Source organism: Mercenaria mercenaria, chromosome 14 (genome assembly GCF_021730395.1).
Source record: "Mercenaria mercenaria strain notata chromosome 14, MADL_Memer_1, whole genome shotgun sequence".
NCBI classification, from domain to species: Eukaryota; Metazoa; Mollusca; class Bivalvia; order Venerida; family Veneridae; genus Mercenaria; species Mercenaria mercenaria.
Window position 1 is genome coordinate 8,785,804 of NC_069374.1, and position 26,245 is coordinate 8,812,048.

The 26,245-nt window shown below is 36.1% G+C and overlaps 1 long non-coding RNA gene across 1 annotated transcript in view; it reads left to right on the top strand.

Annotated features, from left to right (window-relative positions):
• The window catches only part of LOC123526317 (uncharacterized), a 42,241-nt gene extending 16,507 nt beyond the window's left edge, over nucleotides 1-25,734 (top strand). The window contains exons 3-4 of the long non-coding RNA XR_006681560.2: nucleotides 12,370-12,538; nucleotides 19,768-25,734. This is a non-coding gene — a long non-coding RNA (uncharacterized LOC123526317). The remainder of the gene's footprint in view (nucleotides 1-12,369; nucleotides 12,539-19,767) is intronic.
• Nucleotides 25,735-26,245: the final 511 nt, after the last annotated feature.

The following is a 26,245-nucleotide window of genomic DNA, read 5'->3' on the forward strand; positions in this document are numbered from 1 at the left end:
AAGCTTGTATATGCGATAGAGGCTGTATTTTTCAATTGATCTTCCTGAAATTAGGTCAAAATGATTACCTTAATGAAATCTAGGCCAAATTTGAAAATGGGTCATCTTGGGTCAAAAAGTAGGTCACTAGGTCAAATCAAAGAAAAACCTTGTGTATGCGATAGAGGCTGTATTTTTCAATTGATCTTCATGAAATTTGGTCAGAATGATAGCCTTGATGAAATCTAGGTCAAGTTCGAATATGGGTCATCTGGAGTCAAAAACTAGGTCTTTAGGTCAAATCAAAGAAAATATGTACTTATACTCAATATTTTTGCTCCAATTTTAATGATAATTGGTCAGAATATTTTTTTCCATGAAATCACTAGGTCAAACATGTTTACTCTGTTTAATATGCTGTATTATAGCGTGTTTCTCAGGTGAGCGACCTAGGGCCATCTTGGCCCTCTTGTTATACGCCCGTTTGAAAAACGGCACGTATTATGGGAACGCTCCTGGCGGGCGGATGGGCGGGCAGGCGGTGTCCACAGACTTTGTCCGGAGGATATCTTCTACATGCATGAAGGGATTATGATGAAACTTGGCACAGTTGTTCACCATCATGAGACAGAGTGTCTTGCACAAGAACCAGGTCCCTAGGTCTAAGGTCAAGGTCACACTTAGAGGTCAAAGGTCAAATTCAAGAATTACTTGATCCGGAGCAATCTTCATGCATAGAGGGATTTTGATGGAAGTTGGCACAATTGTTCATTATCATGAGAAGGAGTGTCATGCGCAAGAACCAGGTCCCTAGGTCTAAGGTCAAGGTCATGCTTAGAGGTCAAAGGATACAAGAATGAAAACTTTGTCCGGAGCATTTCTTCTTCATGCTTTGAGGGATTTTGATACAACTTGGCACAAATGTTCACTACCATGATGCGGAGTGTCATGTGCAAGAACCAGGTCTCTAGGTCAAAGGTCAAGGTCACACTTAGAGGTCAAAGGATACAAGAATGAAAACCTTGTCCGGAGCATTTCTTCTTCATGCATAGAGGGATTTTGATATAACTTGGCACAAATGTTCACCACCACGAGACGTACTGCCGTGCGCAAGAACCAGGTCCCTAGGTCTAAGGTCAAGGTCACACTTAGAGTCCAAAGGTCAGATACAAGAATGACTTTGTCCGAAGCATTTGTTCTTCAAGCATGGAGGGATTTTGATGTAACTTGACACAATTATACACCATCATGAGACGAAGTGTCATGTGCAGTTCCCTTTCTTTAGAATTACTTCCCTTTGTTGTTACTATAAATAGCTAATATTGTGACTTTTTCATTACTAATCGTAGGGAAAAATTGAGACCACTTTTCTTTAGTACAGCATGCATGCTACATCCAATTTTGAGGTGTATTTTGACCAGTCTCTACCTGGTAAAGATTTTTGTGAGGACTTACAATTTTTTTAGCTCACCTGTGAGTTTTGCTGATCACTCATTGTCCGGCTTCTGTCTGTCTGTCGTCTGTCTGTCAACATTTAGCTTGTGTATGCGATAGAGGCTGTATTTTTCAACTGATCTTCATGAAATTTGGTCTGAATGATAATTTTGATGAAATCTAGGCCGAGTTCGAAAATGGGTCATCTGGGGTCAAAAACTAGGTCACTAGGTCAAATCAAAGAAAAACTTTGTGTATGCGATAGAGGCTGTATTTTTCAATTAATATTCATGAAGTTATGTCAGAATGATAACCTTGATGAAATCTAGGCTGAGTTTGAAAATGGGTCATCTGGGGTCAAAAACTAGGTCACTAGGTCAAATCAAAGAAAAACCTTGTGTATGCGATAGAGGCTGTATTTTTCAGTTAATCTTCATGAATTTTGGTCAGAATGATAGCCTTGATGAAATCTAGGCCCAGTACGAAAATGGGTCATCTGGGGTCAAAAACTAGGTCACTAGGTCAAATCAAAGAAAAACCTTGTGTATGCGATAGAGGCTGTATTTTTCAATTAATCTTCATGAATTTTGGTCAGAATGATAACCTTGATGAAATCTAAGTCAAGTTTGAATATGGGTCATCTGGGGTCAAAAAGTAGGTTGTTAGGTAAAATCAGAGAAAAAAATTATGTATGCGATAGAGGCTATATTTTTCAATAGATCTTTATGAAATTAAGTCAGAATGATTGCCTTGATGAAATCTAGATCATGTTTGAATATGGGTCATCTTGGGTCAAAAATTAGGTCAGATGAATGAAAAACCTTGTGTATGCAATAGAGGCTGTATTTTTCAATTGATCTTTATGAAATTTGGTCAGAATGTTTGCCTTGATAAAATCTAGGTTGATATGATTATTGGTCATCTTGGGTCAAAAAGTAAGTAACTAGGTCAAATCAAAGAAAAACCTTGTGTATGCAATAGAGGCTGTATTTTTCGATTGATCTTCATGAAGTTTGGTCAGAATGATTGCCTTGATGCAATCTAGGTCAAGTTCGAATATTGGTCATCTGGGGTCAAAAAGTAGGTCACTAGGTCAAATCAAAGGAAAACCTTGTGTATGCGACAGAGGCTGTTTTTTTTCCAATTGATCTTCCTGAAAGTAAGTCAGAAAGATTGCCTTGTTGAAATCTAGTTAGAATTTGAATATGGGTCATCTGTAGTCAAAAAGTAGGTCACTAGGTTAAACCAAAGAAAAACCTCGTGTATGTGATAAAGGCTGTATTTTTAGCTCGACTATTCGAAGAATAGTCTAGCTATTCTACTCACCCTGGCGTCGGCGTCGGCGTCGGCGTCGGCGTCACACCTTGGTTAAGTTTTTGCATGCAAGTACATACAGCTATCATTTAAAGGCATATAGCTTTGAAACTTATTTATTCTTTTTCTAGGACAATTACCAACCTCACTGGGTCAAGTTCCATAACTCTAACATGTATTTTGAGCAGATTATGCCCCCTTTTGGACTTAGAAAATTTTGGTTAAAGTTTTACATGCAAGTTACTATCTCCAAAACTAATGCAGATATTGAATTGAAACTTCACATGTGTCTTTGGGGTTATAAAACTATTTGATAGCACCAAGTCCCATAACTCTGACCTTCATTTTGGCCAAATTATGCCCCCTTTTGGACTTAGAAAATTCTGGTTAAAGTTTTGCGTGCAAGTACATACAGCTATTACTAAAAGGCATATAGATTTGAAACTTATTTTTTCTTTTTCTAGATCAATTACCTACCTCACTGGGTCAAGTCCCATAACTCTGACATGTATTTTGAGCAAATTATGCCCCCTTTTGGACTTAGAAAATCCTGGTTAAAGTTTTACATGCAAGTTACTATCTCCAAAACTAATGCAGATATTGAATTGAAACTTTACATGTGTCTTCGGGGTTATAAAACTAGTTGATAGCACCAAGTCCCATAACTCTGACCTTCATTTTGGCCAAATTATGCCCCCTTTTGGACTTAGAAAATTCTGGTTAAAGTTTTGCGTGCAAGTACATACAGCTATTACTAAAAGGCATATAGATTTGAAACTTATTTTTTCTTTTTCTAGATCAATTACCTACCTCACTGGGACAAGTCCCATAACTCTGACATGTATTTTGGGCAAATTATGCCCCTTTTGGACTTATAAAATCCTGGTTAAAGTTTTACATGCAAGTTACTATCTCCAAAACTAATATAGATATTAAATTGAAACTTCACATGTGTCTTCGGGGTTATAAAACTAGTTGATAGAATCAAGTCCCATAACTCTGACATGTATTTTGGGCAAATTATGCCCCTTTTGGACTTAGAAAATTCTGGTTAAAGTTTTGCGTGCAAGTACATACAGCTATTACCAAAAGGCATATAGCTTTGAATCTTATTTATTCCTTTTCTAGGTCAATTACCAGCCTCACTAGGTCAAGTTCCATAACTCTTAACATGTATTTTGAACAAACTATGCCCCCTTTTGGACTTAGAAAATTCTGGTTAAAGTTTACATGCAAGTTACTATCTCCAAAACTAATGCAGATATTGAATTTAAACCTAACATGTTTCTTCGGGGTTATAAAACTAGTTGATAGCATCAAGTCCCATAACTTTGATATGTATTTTGGTCAAATTATGTCCCCTTTCGAACTTAAACTCTTTTGACATTTAACATTTTGGGTAATAATTTCCTGCTTCTGTGACAATATTTCGAATAGTCGAGCTTGGCTGTCTTACGGACAGCTCTTGTTCAACTGATCTTCATGAAATATTGTCAGAATGATAGCCTTGATGAAATCTAGGTCAAGTTTGAATATGGGTCATCTGGGTTCAAAAACTAGGTCACTAGGTCAAATCAAAGAAAAACCTTGCGTATGCGATAGAGGCTTCATGGTTCGCACAGGTCCTTGAAAGTCCTTGAATTTTATTTTATAAATTAGTCACTTACCTGACATATGTACATATGGATTTTTCTTCTCTCAAGGGACGTAACTCGCTCTAATAGTAATTCCGGTACGGTCCGTTTTAAACGGATTTTAGCCTACCGGAAGTAGTCAAACATGTGCAAAATAAAAGTGAAAGCAGTGATGTTTGACATTCAGTTTTCTTCTCGGCGCCACACAAGGCGGACGTATTGTTTATACTTGCTCTATTGGATCTTATGGTGTCTTAGTATGGCTCAGGCTACGTTGAAAGACGCTTCTATGTCCGAATTAGAGGACGGAGAATTGTCTGGGAAAGATATCCCAGCTCCGAAAGTGACGCCTAAAAGACGGTCGCGTATAGGCGAGCTAGAACAGATAGTAAACACTAACTACACGGAATTAAATGCAAAATTTGATTCTATGATGGAATTATTGCAACAAAAGCTGACACAAAGTCAAGCTTGCACTCAAATGGGTTTGACAAATGACCCTTCACAGACGCAGGGGAATGGTAAAAGCCCTAGAAATGACGATACAATTTCTTTACATCCGCAAGACAGTGAAAAATTTTCGGATAATAATTTTTCGGATAATGAGTGTGATATTCAACCACAATCCGAGGAAACAAAACGTTGTTTATTGGAAATGTTTGGTGAAGATGCGTTAGTTAAAATGCCTCTGAACACTGCGAAAAATATGTGCATATACGGGAGTATACAGTCCCGTATATGTCTAATATACGAATATCATATAAAAGGTATCTTTCCTGAAAGTATGATCAAAACCTACGCCTTAAACATACTTTTGAACCTTGACAATCCCTAACTTTGAATACTGACATAAACTGTTGAAACGTTTATGCTAAGTATGAATGAACGGATCCATGTGAGAGAAACATGAATGTCCAGTTAAAGAATACGGGATTCCCGTATATGGAATGTTCCATATACGGGAAAAATGTTTCCGTATACGCCCGTATATTAGGAATATACGGAATGCGTACACTCCCGTATACGGAACCATTTTCCGCAGTGGAAAAAGGAGGGAATTAAAATTGAAGACTCTCAGAAGGAAATTCTGCAACAAAGCTATAGAGCTGAAAATCCAAACCTTGTGACAGCTTTTTCAGAGGAATACAAAGAGTTATTTCCTGTAGATGAAGATACAGAAAATTTTTTGAAAGTTCCGACTTTAGACGATATTGTCGAAAACTGTTTAGAAAGAAAGCATGGTCCAAAGGCTTCTTTCACAAAAAGGGGCAGATATCTTTTGACGCAGCCAAACAAGATGGTTGAAAAAACGGCTTTTCGAGGTCAACAGTCTGCATATATGGGAATTGTCATGAACATTTATATTCAGCAAGCTTTGGGCATGTTGTTAAATATGTTGGATGATGATAATTCTGAGGCTGTTACACAGAAAGTGAGAGACATTTTTGCCTTATGTACCAAGAGTTTGGATCAGTGGGGTCGTGCAGGTGCATTTTTTCACATTATCAGACGACAAGTGACAATAAATGATACATCTTTGTTTGAGTTAGACTCGGCTAGATCAATTTCAAGCATGCCTTTGACAAGTGATGGTGTACTAGGTAAGGAGCTTGAAAACATGCTCAGATCAAAGAAAGACAAAAAGAAAACTTTAGATGACTTGTTGCCAGAAAACAAATCTAAGGGAACAATGTTTTTGAAACGTAAAAGTTCAAGTGCAAGTGAGGCAGCTCCTGCTAAGAAGCCTTACGGTAGACAGTCAACATCAGAAAGTTCTTTTCGGATCCCCAAATTGCCAAACAGGGATACATACTCCAGATCTAGTTTCACAGCGCCAAGCAGAGATACATATTCCAGATCAGGTTTCACGACAAGAAAAGCTGGTGACAAACAATCCTTCAAAACAGCCGGTAAACCTGCAGGGGGTAGAGGGAAATCTACCAGGGCTGGTACACAATGACAAAATTCAGGTGAGTGTGTTGACTTTACGTCCGGAGATACCTGTTGGAGGTCGTTTATCACATTTCATAAACAAATGGAAAGAAATAACGAAAGATTCTTGGGTTCTGTCTGTAATAGAACACGGTTACAAACTGGAATTCGAACAAATTCCCCCTTTTCTAGGTGTCAAACAGACACGTACAAATACAAAAAATATGGTCATTTTGGAAAAAGAGGTAAATTCACTTTTAGAAAAAAAATGCTATAGAAAAAGTACTGAAACAGGATTGGAACAAAGGTTTCTACAGTACGCTATTTTTAGTAACAAAAAAGACAGGGGATTTACGTCCTGTCATAAATCTGAAACCCTTGAACAGGTATCTCCGGAAGAGGCATTTCAAGATGGATACACTAGCAAAAGTACTGAGTATTGTAAAAAAGGGGGATTGGGCGTTCTCTATAGACCTAAAGGATGCATATTTCCATATTCCAATTCACAAAAAACATCGCAAATTCCTTCGTTTTGCTCTAAACAACAAAGTTTACCAATTTCGAGCACTGTGTTTCGGCTCTACAGTCTCACCAAGGGTTTTTACAAAAATAGTGTCTGTTGTGGCAGCATATCTGAGATCAAAAGCAATTCGTCTTGCAGTTTACCTAGACGACTGGTTACAACTGAACCAGAGTCTTTTACAAATTCTGAAAGACAAGGAATTTACGCTCAATCTCCTGTTAGAACTAGGCTTTGTGATCAATACTCAGAAATCACAGTTAGGGCCTGTACAGAAAATAACCTACATAGGGGCCCTTTTCAATCTTGTACAAGGATTAGTATTTCCAACTCCAGAAAGGTTTCAGAAACTAAAGAGGAAAATTCTAGAACTGTGTCAGGGAAAATTATCAGCAAGACAATTTCTGATAGTTCTAGGGATCATAGCTTCAGTCATCGAGCTAGTACCAAATGCACGTCTCTTTCTAAGACCGATACAGTTACACTTGCTCAGTCACTGGAGACCAGTTTCTATGAATTTAGAGGTCCAAATTCCTTGTACTCCACAGCTAAAATATCATCTGAAATGGTGGTTACAACAGAAAAATTTCCTCAAAGGCAGGCCCTTAGACAATTTTCAGATGGACGTGGAACTGGTGACGGACTCGTCAAAAAATGGTTGGGGGGCTCATATGAAGAATCAGTTTGTACAGGGGACTTGGAATCAGAGTTATGCTATACTGCATATAAACTTCCTGGAGTTGGAATCAGTTTATCGGGCTATGAAACATTTTCTCCCAGCATTGAAGGGCAAACAAGTTTTGATTCGCTCGGACAACATGACAGTTGTTCACTACCTGAACAAGCAGGGAGGTACTCGTTCAGTGAGCCTGTGCAATCGCACAAGGGATATTTGGTTACTAGCTATTCAGAATCAAATAATCCTGAAAGCTGCACATCTGCAGGGAAAATTGAATATAATAGCAGATTCCCTGAGCAGAAAAACATTGCACTCAACAGAATGGTCAATGAATCCAGTGATATGTCAAAGACTTTTTCAGGTTTGGGGTCAGCCAGTAATAGACTTGTTTGCAACAGCAGAGAACCGTCAGTGTCTAGTGTTCTGTGCTTGGCAACCTCATCCAAAAGCATTTGCACAAGATGCCCTATCAATTCACTGGGAGAGAATGTTTGCTTATGCCTATCCACCATTTTGCATGATTCCAAGAGTTCTGAATCACATGAGCAGTTTTCCGTGCGAACTGATCTTAATTGCACCAATGTGGCCAAGACAACATTGGTACCCTTTACTTCTGCAAATGTTGATAGATTACCCGATATATCTGTCGGATCAATCGAACCTCCTATGTCAGAACGGAGTAATTCACCAGAACCCCCAGTTTCTAAAACTGGCTGCTTGGAGGTTATCAACCAACAGTACAAAGCAAAGGGTTTTTCAAAACTCACTAGAAAATTGCTCACGGCTTCTTGGAGAGCAGGCACACAAAAAGACTATTCTTCCAAGTTCAGAAAATTCAGTAGCTGGTGTAATTCACAAGAAATTGATCCTTTTCAGGCATCTTTAACAGATTGTGCAAATTTCTTAGCCATTTTGTATGATCAAGGACTTAAATACAGAACAATACTGGATACAGGTCTATGCTTTCGGCTGTTTTACCACCAGTCGAAAAATTCCCGGTAGGACAACATCCTAGTATTATTAGGTTGTTAAAAGGGGTTTTTAACTCAAGACCACCACTACATAAGTTGATACCTGAATGGGATTTGCCTCTAGTTTTAAAAATGTTACAACAGCCTCCTTTTGAGCCCATTGATAAAGCTAGTCTCAAATATCTTACTTGGAAGACTGTTTTTCTGATTGCCATTACAACTTTCAGGAGATGCAGTGATTTGCAAGCTTTGCGTATTGGTAACAGTTCTGTGAACATTCAAAAGAAAGGTATTACCTTTCTCAGACATGGTTTAGCTAAGCAAGATAGACAAAACCATCAGAGTAAAACTGTTTTTGTTCCTTTTTTCAGAGAAAACAAGCTTCTAGATCCAAAAAGGTCACTGACTTGGTATCTGAAAAGAACTGAAGAATTCAGGACAGAATCTGAAGAATTGAAACTTTTTCTCACAACTATCAAACCACATCGTCCTGCTTCAGCACAGACAATTTCAACATGGATCGTAAAAACAATCAAGAGAGCTTACAGAGTAAATCAATTAATGGACCCAAAAGTTAAAGGGCATTCTACTAGGTCAATTGCTCCATCTTGGGCTCTGTTTTAAAGGAGCTTCTATGAATGATGTACTCAACAGTGCGGATTGGAGTCGCTCAACAACTTTCACTAAATTTTACCTAAGAGATGTCAGTGTTGATGTTTTGAAATTCTTAGGTCATAAGTGATCTAAGTAATCTATAATAAATTGGTCAGTATGAGTTTTCACTTCCCGGCGAGTTTCAGTGAAGACAGTGTCCATTTTCTTGGTATCAGAAGCTACTGTAAATAGTGTACACAGTAATATGTTGGGGTTAAGTTACTGTCCGATTATATGTGTTCAAGATGGATCATCTAATTGTACTGTATATTAACTGTAAATAGTCTTGATTCAAGAAGATAGACTTAGTTCCTGGGAGGAGTTATGTGTATATACATGTATAAATTTCTGATTGTGTGGAAGACCCACCACCTGTAAAGATATTGCTATGGGAATCAGGAATAATCCATATGTACATATGTCAGGTAAGTGACTAATTTATAAAATAAAATTTGATAATTTGTATTCAAATTGTAATTTTATGAATAAATTATACTTACCTGACATATGTAACAACCCTCCCTCCTCCCCACTTTAAAAATTAGGTCACCTTGTATGGCACCTCTGAAAACTGAATGTCAAACATCACTGCTTTCACTTTTATTTTGCACATGTTTGACTACTTCCGGTAGGCTAAAATCCGTTTAAAACGGACCGTACCGGAATTACTATTAGAGCGAGTTACGTCCCTTGAGAGAAGAAAAATCCATATGTACATATGTCAGGTAAGTATAATTTATTCATAAAATTACAATTTGAATACAAATTATCAAATTTGATCCCAAGTCCTTGATTTTTTTCTTCCAAAAAATCCCCTGAAAAAGTACTTGAATTTTGAAAAAAAGTTGAAAAAGTCCTTAAATTTTGCTAAAAACTGGGGTGCAGTCGTATTGTAGGGGAAAAATACAAAAAATAAATAATAAATAAATCAAAACGAGCGAAAAAACGGTGTAAAATAAAGATACATGCACACCCACGGAGGGAACGCTAGTTGAACACCATTTCGGTACGGAAGTTAGGTACGGAATAGCGATTTTCACAACGTTAAAATATTATGCGCAAGGTCATTGTAGCGTGACTTATCAACAACAATGAGTGGCCCCAAAAATAAATGTAGTTTCGCCAGTAAATGGCTTACACAGGATGATTATTCATCATGGTTAAAGGAGTTTAAGTCTGACAAGCATAAGTGTGTACTTTGTGTGATAAGGCAAATGCTATGAGACGAGTGGCGAAAGAAAAACAAGAAGAAGTGAAGTCCCTTGAGGACAAATTGAAGACTAGTCTTGAGAGCTTGAAAGACTTTAAGAAACATGTACTAGTATGTATACAGGCAAATATAGCTCATGAAACGTAATCCCATTGAAGATCTCATAAAGGTTAAGATATGCTATTGTAGCTTATGGAAAATAAAACTGTTCTGTAACTTTTCTTCTATCATAATGCCTTATGAAGAGCCTAAATGGTTTTGTAATTTAAGATTTAAAGCAATTAAAATAGTCCTTGAAAATCGATAAAAAGTCCTTGAAAAGTCCTTGAATTTTTTTTTTGCCAAGTTCTGTATGAACCATGGGCTTTATTTTTCAGTTGATCTTCATGAAATATGGTCAGAATGATTGCCTTGATGAAATCTGGGTCAAGTTCGAGTATGGGTCATCTGGGGTCAAAAACTAGGTAAAATCAAAGAAAATACTTGTTTTTGCTGCAATTTTAATGATAATTGGTCAGAATATTAATTTTCCATGAAATCACTAGGTCAAACATGTTTACGCTGTTAAGGTGTATTGTGTTGTGTATCTCAGGTGAGTGGTGAGCGACCTAGGGCCATCTTGGCCCTCTTGTTTTTTTTTTTTAAAATTAACTTCAGTTAGTTGTTACTATAAATAACTTATATTGTAACTTTTTTATAAATGACCGTAGGGAAAAACCAAGACCACTTTTCTGTGGTACAACATAGATGTTACTTTCCAATTTTAGGTGTACTTTAAGGTATCTCTACCTGGGAAGGAGTATTTTTGTGGACTTAGAAAAACAAAACACTTACAGTTATTACTAAACAACCACGAAATTAAAATTCCATTTGCAAATACAGGTGCTAGAATAAAGAAATTTGCTGTGATGGGCGTATATTGTGACATTCTTGCACTCTTGTTCATTTTGGTCTGCCCCCTATTTTCAGAGTTATGGCCCCTGAAATAGGCAAAAATGCACATTTTTACCTTATGACGTGCCTAGCTCAAAAAGTATGTCATATAAATTGATTAAACCTTGTATGAGTCTTTATCATGATACGAACTTGTGCACCTCCTACCTTTTGTCTGGCTCTGCCCCCTATTTTAAGAGTTATGGCCCCTAAGATAGTCAAAAATGCACATTTTCACCTTTTGAATCACCTAGCTCAAAAAGTATTTGATATAAATCGTTGAAAACTTGCATCAGCTTTTATCAGACCTGAACCCGCTCTGCATGGGTTTTTCAAAAAAAAAATCTTACCTGCCTTTTTTTTTTTTTTTTTTTGGCAATGTTACCTGAACCACATATTTTGTGAATTTTGCTAATGTTTGCAGATTCTGTTGGGGAAATGCTGTAAGCTGTTTTCAAGGGCAGATAACTCTTTTTTCAGTACCCTTGACATATGATTTTAGTGCATATTTTTGTTTCTTAGATGATTGTCTTTCAATATCCAAAGTTTGAATAAATTATGTTACTGGGAAAAATTTTGCCCCATGTTCTTGCATAAGTCCTTAAGTTTTAATGAGATATGTTTACTTTCATAGAGGATATTTGTTTCAGTATATGATTGAAATATCTTCGGCAAAGTGAACAGCAGGTGCTTCAACTGGAAAAGCATATGAGCCGCGCCATGAGAAAACCAACATAGTGGCTTTGCGACCAGCATGGGTCCGCGCAGTCTGGTTAGGATCCAAACTGTTCGCTGACAGTTTCACTAATTGCAATAGACTTTGAAAGCGAACAGTATGGATCCTGACTAGACTCTGTAGATGCCCAGGCTGGTCTGGATCCATGCTGGTTGCAAAGCCACTATGTTGGTTTTCTCATGGCATGGCTCATATTTGTTTTAACAAATACAATGTTTAATTTGAAATATTTAGTTGATCTTCAATAGGTAACTGGTCATTTTGTTACAGCCTCATTTTACAGTCATATATCTTATGTCAAGTCATTGGCAAAAAATAATCTGAAATATGTTTTTCGAATGCTTTTATTACATCTGGTTGTTTTTATTTTCAGGACTGGACAGAAGATATCTTACATCTTCAAAATAACAGAGAAAACATGCGAGTACAACCATACCATGAATTTGATGGATTGTTTTTAAAGGATACAGCACTTACATGGAAAAAGTCACTGAAGGTATTTTGAGATGTGACCTTGAAGCAGTTTGACATCTTTGTGCATGGTGTGTATTTTCAAGTCAATAATGTGTAACATGGTATTAAATTGTTCATTACTGTGTTATTGCACAACACTAAATATTTGGTTATTCTTAAATATTTTCATATTGTTATTATACTTATTTTGCTGATTGAAAATGTATGTAATTAGATTTATGATTTTCACCTAAATTCAAAATTTATACTTTAAAATTACATTCAGCTTTATCCTATGGCTTCTGAATATTTTACTATGTGTCTGAAAATAAGACCTGAAGCCATAATGATCTATTGTTACTTTATTCACACTATCTATTCAAATAGAACCTTTGATAAAATACTTTCTTGGTCAATTAACATTTTTGTTTGATTGTTAGTCATCTTAATTGGATAGCTGCAAGCCAAAAAGTCAACGCTTACTGATTAAAGTATTTGCTGCCAGATTTTATCTAATTAGTGTCAAAATAGTAAAATCTCTCCTGTCAATTACATTTGCCATTTATGCAAATGAGTTGAAATCGGTTTTTATTCGTTGAAGACATTTTTTGATGCCCAACCTCTTTAAAATTTGAAATCTAACTTTGTTTTATACAAAGAGGAGTCTTCAAGTTGCTTGAGAAGGAATAAGATCTGAAATGACTTACCTAAGAAACAATTACCGTATAACCCCGTTTAAACGCCCCCGGGGGCGATGCATTTTACGAAAAATTTGATCCAAACAATGTCAGTAACTCGTATAAACGCCCCCCTATTCATCCCAATTCATGCACTGACATATTAACCCGATACGTCATCGTACTGGGAATCTGTGTAAAGTCGCACGCTGAGTGACGTGATCCGAGTTAAATTCGATCAATACTGTAGCGTTTATGAACCCAGATGTTTATGTGGATTTACCTGCACGTAGCATATTCAGTACTTACACACAGTAGATTTATTTGTGCCATGCCTGTTGACATGTTTAAAAGTTTGTGTTAATAAAATGTGGGGGTTTTTTTTGAAATTCATTTGTATTGTTATGGAATTGTTATTATCTGGATATTATTGTGTTGGATCTAGGACCAATTTTTGAAGGTAAGATTTTTTTATTTTCCCAGAAAAACGTGGGGGGGGGGGGGGGGGGCATTAATTAGGGGGGGGGCGTTAATACGGGGTTATACGGTAATACTTTACAACAGCAGCTTTATTTATGATTTGATATTTACCAAACTGGCACACAACTTGTATCAGCATAAGATCTTGGTTCCTTTCTGGAACTGGCAAGATTCCATTATGGTTTCTTGAGTTATGGCCCCTGAAGGGGTCAAAATTAGCTGTTTTGACCTTAAGCCCGCCCGCTTAGCTCAGTAGGTAAGAGCGTTGGTCTACGGATCGCGGGGTCGCGAGTTCGATCCTCGGGCGGGGCATATGTTCTCCGTGACTATTTGATAAACGACATTGTGTCTGAAATCATTAGTCCTCCACCTCTGATAATTCATGTGGGGAAGTTGGCAGTTACTTGCGGAGAACAGGTTTGTACTGGTACAGAACCCAGGAACACTGGTTAGGTTAACTGCCCACCGTTACATGACTGAAATACTGTTGAAAAACGGCGTTAAACCCAAAACAAACAAACATTGTCTGCACAATAGCAGCTTTATTTATGACTTGATTTTAACCAAACTTGCACAAAACTTGTATCACCATAAGATCTTGGTTCCTTTCTTGAACCGGCCAGATCCCATAATGGGTTCCAGAGTTATGGCCCCTGATAGGGCTGGAATTAGCTATTTTGACCTTGTCTGCACAATAGCAGCTTCATTTATGATTTGAATTTAATCAAACTTGCACAAAACTTGTGTCACCAGAAGATCTTGATTCCATTCTTGAACCGGCCAGATCCCAAAATGGGTTCCAGAGTTATGGCCCCTGAAAGGGCCAGACTTGGCTTTTGACCTTGTCTGCACAATATTAGCTTCATTATGCCCCGCTTTGAAAAAGGAGGGGTATATTGTTTTGCAGATGTCGGTCGGAATGTAGACCTATCCGTTTCCGGATGATAACTCAAGAACGCTTGGGCCTAGGATCATGAAAGTTGATAGGGAGGTTGGTCATCACCAGCAGATGATCCCTATTGATTTTGAGGTCTGTATGTCAAAGGTCAAGGTCACAGTGACCCTGAATAGTAAAACGGTTTCCGGATGATAACTCAAGAACACTTGGGCCTAGGATCATGAAAGTTAATAGGGAGGTTGGTAATGACCAGCAGATGACCCCTATTGATTTTGAGGTCAGTATGTTAAAGGTCAAGGTCACAGTGACCCTGAATAGTAAAACATTTTCCGGATGATAACTCAAGAACGCTTAGGCCTAGGGTCATGAAAGTTGATAGGGAGGTTGGTCATGACCAGCAGGTGACCCCTATTGATTTTGAGGTCAGTATGTCAAAGGTCAAGGTCACAGTGACCAGGAACAGTAAAATGGTTTCCAGGCAATAACTCAAGAACGCTTGGGCCTAGTGTCAGGAAAATTGATAGTTAGGTTGGCCATGACCAGCAGATGACCACTATTGATTTTGAGGTCATTAGGTCAAAGGTCAAGGTCACATTGGCCAGGAACAGTTAAACGGTTTCTGATCTTCTTGTCCAAAACCATAGGGCCTAGGGCTTTGATATTTGATATGTAGCAAAATCTAGTGGTCCTCTAGCAAGATTGTTCAGATTATTTCCCTGGGGTCAAATATGGCCCCACCCCTAGGGTCACATGGTTTATATAGACTTATATAGGAAAAAACTTTGAAAAACCTCTTGTCCAAAACCACAGGGCCTAGCGCTTTGATATTTTGTATATGACATTATCTTGTGATCCTCTACTAAGATTATTCAAATTATTCCCCTAGGGTCAAATATGGCTCCGCCCTGGGGGTCACATGGTTTACATTTACTTATATAGGGAAAATCTTCTTGTCAAAACCACAAAGTCTATGGCTTTGGTATTTTGTAATGTAGCATCATTTAGTGGTTCTCTACCAAGTTTGTTCAAGTTATCTCTTTCGGGTCAAATATGGCCCTGCCTCAGAGGTCAAATGGTTCATATAGACTTATATAGGGAAAAACTTAGAATCTTCATGTTCATAACTTACATCATTCAGATTTGGACCACATGTATAGTTTTGAGTGGCAAGATGAACCTTGACATGAGTTGACCTTGATCTTGACCTAGTGACCTACTTTCACATTTCTGTACCTACACCCTTCAAATTTGGACCACATGCATAGGTTTGTGTACTGAAAAGAACTTTGACCTTGTTATTGACCTAGTGACCTACTTTCACATTAATAATTTCTGTTCCTTGTGCAATTACTGAATGCATCAAGGGGGCATTTCGTGTTCGACGAGCTCTTGTTTATGATTTGATTTTAACCAATCTTGCACACAACTTGTATCACCATGAGATCTCGATTCTTTTTTAGCTCACATGTCACAAAGTGTGATCGGGCAGCGTCCGTCGTCCGTGCGTGCGTGCGTGCGTCCGTCCGTCCGTGCGTAAACTTTTGCTTGTGACCTCTCTAGAGGTCACATTTTTCATGGGATCTTTATGAAAGTTGGTCAGAATGTTCACCTTGATGATATCTAGGTCAAGTTTGAAACTGGGTCACGTCGGTCAAAAACTAGGTCAGTAGGTCTAAAAATAGAAAAACCTTGTGACCTCTCTAGAGGCCATATTTTTCACAAGATCTTCATGAAAATTGGTCAGAATGTTCACCTTGATGATATCTCGGTCAAGTTCGAAACTGGATCACGTGCCATCAAAAACTAGGTCAGTAGGTCAAATAATAGAAAAACCTTGTGACCTCTCTAGAGGCCATATTTTTTCATGGGATCTGTATGAAAGTTGGTCTGAATGTTCATCTTGATGATATCTAGGTCAAATTCGAAACTGGGTCAGCTGCGGTCAAAAACTAGGTCATTAGGTCTAAAAATAGAAAAACCTCGTGACCTCTCTAGAGGTCATACTTTTGAATGGATCTTCATGAAAGTTGGTCAGAATATTCACCTTGATGATATCTAGGTCAAGTTCGAAACTGGGTCACGTGTCCTCAGTAACTAGGTCAGTAGGTCAAATAATAAAAAAAAAACCTTGTGACCACTCTAGAGGTTTTTTTTTTCATGGGAACTGTATGAAGATTGGTCTGAATGTTCATCTTGATGATATCTAGGCCAAGTTCGAAACTGGGTCAACTGTGGTTAAAAACTAGGTCAGTAGGTCTAAAAATAGAAAAACCTTGTGACCTCTCTAGAGGCCATATTTTTCACAAGATCTTCATGAAAATTGGTCAGAATGTTCACCTTAATGATATCTAGGTCAAGTTCGAAACTGGGTCATGTGCCGTCAAAAACTAGGTCAGTAGGTCAAATAATAGAAAAACCTTGTGACCTCTCTAGAGGCCATATTTTTCAAGGGATCTGTATGAAAGTTGGTCTGAATGTTCATCTTGATGATATCTAGATCAATTTCGAAACTGGGTCAGCTGCGGTCAAAAACTAGGTCATTAGGTCTAAAAATAGAAAAACCTTGTGACCTCTCTAGAGGCCATACTTTTGAATGGATCTTCATGAAAATTGGTCAGAATGTTCACCTTGATGATATCTAGGTCAAGTTTGAAACTGGGTCACATGCCATCAATAACTAGGTCAGTAGGTCAAATAATGAAAAAACCTTGTGACCTCTCTAGAGGCCATATTTTTCATGGGATCTGTGTGAAAGTTGGTCTGAATGTTCATCTTGATGATATCTAGGTCAGGTTCAAAACTGGGTCACATGAGCTCAAAAACTAGGTCACTGTGTCAAATAATAGAAAAAAAAACGACGTCATACTCAGTTCAAAACTGGGTCATGTTGGGACAGGTGAGCGATTCAGGACCATCATGGTCCTCTTGTATACACCAGCAGGGACATTTTATGTTATCGCCTCGGTGTCCGTCCGTCTGTCTGTGTGTTGGTTAGCAATTTCCCTTCTGTCCTGTAACTCTTGAACCCCTTGATGGATTTCAGTCATTGAAAGGATGTGTAGAGCGCATGTTTCGGATGGCTAAATTCAATGTCAAAGTCACACTTAGGGATCAAAGGTCATATGACTTCATTTTATGTGAATATTGCTCTGCATTTGCGTTGCATTGCAGTGCTCTTGTTTTTATTTGGCAGATCCTTCTTTTGTTTGCTTACAATATTTTTAGCTCACCGTCACATAGTGACAAGGTGAGCTTTTGTGATCACCCTTTGTCCGTCGTCAGTCTTTCCGTGCATCCGTCCGTCAACAATTTCTTGTCTGCACGATAGTGGTTTCATTTATGATTTTATTTTAACCAAACTTGCACACAACTTGTATCAACGTAAGATCTTGGGTCCTTTCTTGAACTGGCCAGATCATCCCATTATGGGTTCCAGTGTTATGGCTCCTGAAAAGGCCAAAATCAGCTATTTTGACATTGTCTGCATTTTGTCATTGTCCCCCCCCCCCCCCACCCCCCCCCTCTGGGGGAGACATATTGTTTTTGCCCTGTGCGTCCGTACGTCACACTTCATTTCCGAGCAATAACTTTAGAACCATTTGACCTAGAACCTTCAAACTTCATAGGGTTGTAGGGCTGCTGGAGTAGATGACCCCTATTGTTTTTGGGGTCACTCCGTCAAAGGTCAAGGTCACAGGGGCCTGAACATTGAAACCATTTCCGATCAATAACTAGAGAACCACTTGATCCAGAATGTTGAAACTTCATAGAATGATTGGTCATGAAAAGTAGATGACCCCTATTGATTTTGGGGTCACTCCGTTAAAGGTCAAGGTCACAGGGGCCTGAACATTGAAAACCATTTCCGATCAATAACTAGTGAACCACTTGACCCAGAATGTTGAAACTTCATAGGATGATTGATCATGAAGAGTAGATGACCCCTATTGATTTTGGGGTCACTCCGTCAAAGGTCAAGGTCACAGGGGCCTGAACATTGAAAACCATTTCCGATCAATAACTAGAGAACCACTTGACCCATAATGTTGAAACTTCATAGGATGATTGTACATGCAAAGTAGATGACTTAGATATTTTTTCTGAGGACCTTTTTGTCCTCAAGTGCAATGATAACAGGTGAGCGATATAGGGCCATCATGGACCTCTTGTTAGAATTATACTGAAACTTATATGTGGACAATGTCAATATTTGTTATTGCTGAAATAGTAAAAATACGGAAAATAACATGAATGACTGTGAATGCATCCTAATCATTGAGCATGTGACTAACCAACTTAAGAGAGAGGGCGTCGAGCATCACCACTTGACAAGCTAGATTCCCCAAAAGGCTTGAACATTACTGACAAACTGGGCGGGTTCGGCGACCCACTGTCACAGATCTGATGGAACAAATTATGCGTATCACTTACTAAACATCATACATTTTAATATTTAGGAACAGTTTAAAGTAGAACCTAATTTCATATTATCCTGGCATGGACCTCCCTCTGGTAATCAAATTTATCAAACACATGGTCTCCGAGAGAGCATAGAATCTTTTTTCTCTTAAAAAAGTAGCAGAATCTTAAAATGAAATCTTGTCTGAAACTGCATACTTTTAAAATATGTCACACAAATGTTTATTGTGTATTCTTCAAATTATTCTGCCAGAGCTAAAAATAAAGAATTCTGCAAACAACATCTTCTAAACTGTTGTTTTGATTCTTAAGATTCACTTCAAAGAAATGTTCCATTAGTGACCTACCAAGATTATTGAATGTGAAACTTTTCTAAGCAATATATGGCCGCTATGGCCCTCGTATATTATGTATAGACATTAAGTCTTGCTACATGTACCAGGCCTTTTTTTCATCAATTTGGGAATGCCACCGACACCGGCGGAATTGGGAAAATGCTCTCGGAAATTGTCTTGATTGGGACAATTTACAAATTACCAAAATTTATATAAATGTGTTTTTGTGTGAAATATTAATGAAATGCATTTCAGTAATTGTTCAACAGTATTATAATTTACCTAAATGTACATACAAATCAGCAAAACAATCTTAAAACTGCAAAAACCCTAAAATGTATAATCATTTGGGAATTTTAAATTCAACTTTGGGAAAAAAACATACTTTTTTGCATTGGGATTACCTCCTTTTACAGGAGGTAGATTTATAGCGAAAAAAAGCCCTGTGTACACAAACACATAGTAAGATTTACATACTGGCATTTCAAACTCTTTATTTTCTGTTACAGGCTGCAAAAATGGCTGTTTCTTCCAACTGTTGTCAGTAGTAAACCTGATCGAGGAAGTTGTCACAATGTCCAGTTATATTTAGTATTTCTCACCGAAAACTGAAACCAGTCCATTGTTACACCAAAAACTATTACAGCCTGTTCTCCAACAATGTTTTAATCAGTGGAGTCTTATTTCAGTTGTTGAACGAAAATGCAACTGAGGAGCATTATAAAAATCTGACAGTAGACAATGAAAGCTAAGGAGCAATTGCCACTTTTCAGAAAGAAGGTAAAATGAATGTTGTTTCTCAAAAAGTTTGAATAAGAAATAGCAAATCAAAAGTGAAAAATGGAACAGCAAAATGTGGAGAAGGTTTAGAAACAGCACGCATACAGAAAGATTCTTTCACTCAAAACTTATTAGATGAGGAAATACAGGAAATGGAAATTATATCAAACACGTATGCATTGGAAAGCTCAGATTCTTTAGCATTGTTAAAAATGAAATGGGTGGTTTTGGTTATACACAGTTTTAGAAAAACGGGTGTGAAAACAAATGGAAAAAGAGTACCTTGGACTACAGATCAAGGTTGATGATGTAAATGATGGAAGTGTTGATCATACTAATACTAAATATATGCTTAGAATTCATGATTTGTACAAAGAATTGGTACCAACTATATCTGATTTCAGACATACAGTCTGTAATTATGTTGAACATTCTTTCACATAAAGTAGTTGAGCAAGAACTGATCTTTGCAGATGTAGGATCAGGCATTGAACAGACAGTATGCAAGAACAAAAGCCTATGAAACAAAGAATGTAACCAAGAAGAATAATAGCCGATTCGGTTTGATAAACCTGAATAAGTGCATTTTGTACGCAGGTCCAAATGTTCCAGGTGAAAGGTGTTAATCATGTGTCAGAAAAGAGAAAGAAGATGAATTAACAAAGAAATAGAAACAAAGGATAGATAAAGATCCATCTTGTAAAGGTCAAGATCTTAAAGAAGCAGTGGAACCAGGACCAAAATTTGCTTTCTTTCTCGAAAGTAAATATAAATGAGAAGTTATTGGTAGAAAAATTTAAAATATGTTAGATAAACTCGAGAAATGTCGTTGCAATGAAAGTTTGAAACATATTTGATCTACAGATATTGTAGGATTTTTCTGCATTGATGCATTGAATGTAAAGATTTTAAGTGGAAAAGTTTTAAACTTGAACAGGAGAGACTGCTATACATATATAATGTTGATGTGAGAAGAATTCTTCAGGATGGACAGTACATTGACAACTTTCAGCAGGAAATATTTTCATTTTTGGAACGAACTTGTAAGAAGTAAGTGAAAAATATTGCAGAACAGCAGCTGTAGGTCTCCAATTTTAGAAAAAGAGGTAAGTTTGTAGATATATAGATAGAATGCGGTTATTTTAGTATGGATCAAAGTATCTTTCACAGACTTGAAAACATCAGTCAGCATGGTGTTCACAAGTGAATGATAAGTTGATCTTTGTTATAAATAAGTATATGTTAGTTATATGTGAAATACAATGTAGTTTAATTTCATGGGCACAAAATTTCAGGATTTTTGCTAATTTAAAAGCAGATATTTTGGGTCTTATGACTTTGTGGATTTCAACTTTTGCACATAGAATTAACAGGAAATTTACATGACTGAGATTTTAATTTGTAGATTGTCTCAACTGTGAAATCCACAAAAATAGGCCCCTATGTTTACTGATGATTTTCAAAATCTACGAAAATATTCCCCCATATAATATGGAAGATGCAACTATTGTCTTTTCAATGTTTTGAAAAAAAGTGTTTACCACATTTTGATAAACGATTGAAAAGTATCTAATAATAATAGTTTAAGACACTATAACTTGAAGTCTCTTAAATAATACATAAATTCACACCATGCACACTGGACTTGTTCTGAAATTGAATACTTGTATTGTGGATGTGTTAAGGCGTAAAAAAGATGTTTGTAACTTGTAAAATAAATGCGAATAAAGGGGTTATAATGCCTTTAGAGCTTACTTTAAGTAAGTTGATTTCTAACAATTCTGACCATTTTTTCAGCATTAAAAGTGCAGTTCTGTAACATTTTGTTAAAAAATTGGAAAAGAAATTCTTCAAGGCAAACATGATAAAAGCATTAAGGGTCTGGCCAAAAGTTTAGGGTAGCTTGAAATACCTGGTACAAACAATTTTTTAGGCCTTAATTAACAGTTTAATATTTGTCAGTTGTGTGAAATTGAAATATGTTTGAAACATTGCTATATTGTGTAGACTTAAGCTTGTTTTACAGAACCTGGTGTACTTGAAAGTTTTACATCTTGTTTACCGGGTATTATGTAGTAGATTCTATAAAAGTTTTTAACACTGTTAAATACATAATAGTATACTATACTGTTACTGTTGTAGACATATGCTCAGTACTTCTAGAAACTAAACAGTTTCACCCTTGATGTTTTCTTACTATCATTGTACATGTTTATTTGAATTTTGTGCAGTAGTATTGTAAAATCATGTAGAAATCTAAAAACAGTCAAGTAAATGTAGTTTTCTTGTCAATTATCATTGACATTGACCAAGTGTTGCTGTTGTGTTTCTTGATGTACTTTGTATATGATAATATTCCAAAAATAGGCTGTATATTATACCTAATATGTCGTTTTGGGATTAGGACTAGGCAGGTTGTTTTCACTTAAAATATTTGCATTGAGATGTGGGCTAGGAATGACCATGCTCAAGTACATTTGCACAAAAACCTTAATATAGTTTTGCTGTATTGGTACTTTATATTCTTGACTTGGTTCGAAATTTTAATTGTTAGAATATTTTCAGCAAATTTAAGTTTAAATCAGTTTTGGAATACTGTTGTCAGAAAAGTTAAAAAAAAACTGTAGGTTGTACATTTATTGTGGTTCAGTTGCTATGGAAATAAGAAAAGTTTTAGCTCAACAAGAGAAATATAACAGTTTGCATATATATGCTGGACCTAATTTTCTTATATAGATATGATAGATATGGCAGAGCTTCAGAAAAGAGTTGATAATGTACAGCAGTAGGCACAACCAGGTTTTATGAAAAGAGTTAGTTGATGAACTTGAGCTTTCAAGTTTATCAAGTTCTTAATTAATGGTTACAGGTATAATAGCCATTGTGACTATTTTAAGTTATACTTGTTCTAAATTACAGAAAAGGTTTTTAAATTAGTGCTTCCATTTGATCTTGCACACCAAATACAGATTTATTTCTGATGTCCACACTGGACAAGTTGACTCTTCAGTAATCCAGATTTTTGAGATATCCAAACATAAGAAGTGTATGGAAAATGGACGGGGACTACACTGTTACTTCAGTCCTTTCCTGCATGTTGTAGACTGATATTGTAACACACATATACCAGAGAAGTTAATTTAAAAAAGATAATGTATATAGAATTCATTTAAAAGGTTTGCTTTGTGAGATGAAAATGATTCTTTCAAGAGCAAAATACTAAGCTCCACTTGCTCCATCACATTTAAAACAATTTAACCTTAGATATTGTATCAACTCATTTACCTCTTCACAATTTCTTATGGCCTAAAGCAAAATAAGCGTGACATTTTGTAAAAAAATAAAGTTCTTGCAAATGTAAATAACTGAGTTGTTTCTAGTGGGCGAAACTTCAAATTTTATCAAACAAATACTGTTTTATAGAAAACTTTGCATTTGTCTTAAAAAATGCCTATGACTGACAGAAAATCTTTGAGAAATTAAAAAGTGTGTTGAAAATTACACAAAACTCTAGGACTGAAATAGAAATGTGTATCAGTACCTTTCTGAATTTTGAGTTAGATTGGATGTAGAGGATGAAATATACATATATTTTCTGCACGAATAACATCCAAATATCAAAATAATTGGTAAAATAAGGATAAAATGAAAGCATAAAAAGAGTATTGACCATGTTCAATTTTCTAACAAGTTGAAACAATAACTTTTCTTAACAAAAACACATTTATCATATATTACAATGCCATTAAAGCAAATAATCAAAATTTGATAAACATACCTTGAGTGGTTTTTGAGATATGATGTGAAAAATTAAGTCATTATTTTTGGTTCAAACTGTGACTGTTGGGACAATACATTAGATATTACAGAACAGAACAGAACAGAACAGAACAGAGAATTTATTAGTCGAATGCATAATACAGAATGCATACAATGCAGTTATTTGTGAAATTGAGCAAAATTCTTGTTTTTTAATGCATTTTCACAATGTCTGTGCTATATGTCAGGAAATGAGAATAATCTAGTATCTCACTCATTGAAAAAAAAAATGCAGTATTCTGTTCGATTTCGTTTTTAATATGTGTGCATTTTATAGTATTTAATCAAATGTACTTAGTGCCAACATTTACCATTTTTATGAAAGCTGAAAATAAAAGTAGTAAGAAATAATTATATACGAATCTTTCTTCTGTTTTGTCTAAAAATTATAAAGGAATTAATTAAATATATAAATGTGACTGTTGGGACATGTTCCTGTGCGAATTAGACCTTCCTTATTTTGTGCATATTTCTGCATATTTTATTGCAATATAATATTAAAACAATAACAATTGTTTTGGCATCATATTGACCACATAGTATTTCATACTATAAGAACTAAATGCCTTAAAGCACTAACCAATGACAAATGATATTTCATAAAAAAAATAAACAAAAATACATTTCATAATAATAATAATGTAAGAATACCAAATTTAACAGTTTGAAACTTAACTTTTATCAGAACAGTTTAAAACAAACATCTGTACATGGGAAAGCTACATTAAGTACTTAAATTAGTTTTTTGCATAATTACAAAACCGTGACTGTTGGGACACATTACTACATGTGTATTAATACTAATGCATATTGCATAAATAACGGACTTAGCCTTGCCACAGATTAAAGCAGTATGTTGAAAGTGTTTGCCTGGCATGATATACATAGTTTTATATCTAACCCTGGAGACTTTGATTTACAAGTATGGAAACAAATGACTAGAAAGCGACATTTAACCAACTAACAGAAACTTATTAATGAACACACTAGGGTAACTAAAGAAAAACCTATAATATGGCTTTTTGAGCTAAACAAGGTTTTTATTTGATCTGACATAAAGGCCTAGTTTTTTTTTTTAGTTTTTTCTACCTCAGGTTACCCAGTGTTTAAGAAGATTAAATTGAAAATGTGGCCTCTAGAGTGTTAACAAGGTTTTTCTATGATTTAAGTTAGTGATCTAGTTTTTGACCTCTGGTAACGCTTTTAATTTTGACCTAGGTTACATGGAGACAAACATTCCGACAAAGTTTTAGGACGAAACCTAAAATGTGGCCTCTAGAGTGTTAACAAGGTTTTTATATGATTTTATCTAGAGTGTTGCCACATTTTTTCTATGACTTGACCTAGCAAACTAGTCTTTGACCTCAGGTTATCCAAATTCAGAATTTACCTAGGGTGTCAACAGTCAGATTGTTGAGAAGCACAATGACAGACTTTGGGTGATCCCAATAGCTCACATTGTGCTAAGGTGAGCTAAAGATCAGACAAACAGAAGTTACTAAATGGCAACTCACTACAAAGAAGATTGTAAAAGACAGACATAGGATTGTGTGCAAATCTATTTGCATCCGGGCAGTTTCAGAGCTTAGACTTGAGAGACAAATTAGCCTCTTGTTCAGGCTTAATTCTTTTATTTGTCTTGATTGTAGTTTTGAAATTACTCACTCTTTAGTACCATGCTCGGTAAAACAAATCCTAATTTTGCTTTTATATACTGGTAGACATATAACAATTACTCATTGAATAACCTGTCCACTTGTTTAAGTTTTATCTATATACACATGTACATGTATGTATTATGATGACAGATCACATAATTTGTTTTATCCATTCATGAAATAAAGCTGATTTGTGAATAAAAACTTTTACAAACAGTACTGGATACTTTTGACGGGCTTGAAATACGTATGCATGGTCTAGAGCAAAATAAGCCTTTTTTTAACGAAGCCAGTGTTTGAAAGCAAGGTTTCTTTTTTCAATTACATTTCTTGTATTATTTTCATTTCAAGAGGTTTGATCCTTTCTGTATTGAAAATTTCAGAGGAATCTTGCAACTTGTTTTGAAGATACATGTATGACACTCGAATGTTGAAGACAATTGTGAAAAATTGCCATTTTAGAGCAACATGCAATTTTTTAATTCATTAGAAATGTGTGCCCAAAACAAATTTTAGTATTTATAGATCTTTGTCAGATCTACATCTTTGTCGCCCCGCAGCTGTGTTGTTTTTAAACTGCTTTTCAATTTCACACCCAGTTTCTGAATTCTTCACTTTCCATGCCAAAACTGAATTCTACTGATAGTTCATCCATTTTATTCTAGAAATTTAACTTTGTTACAACATACAGCTCTAGGTATAAAGTGTCCCAACAGTCACAGTTTCTATT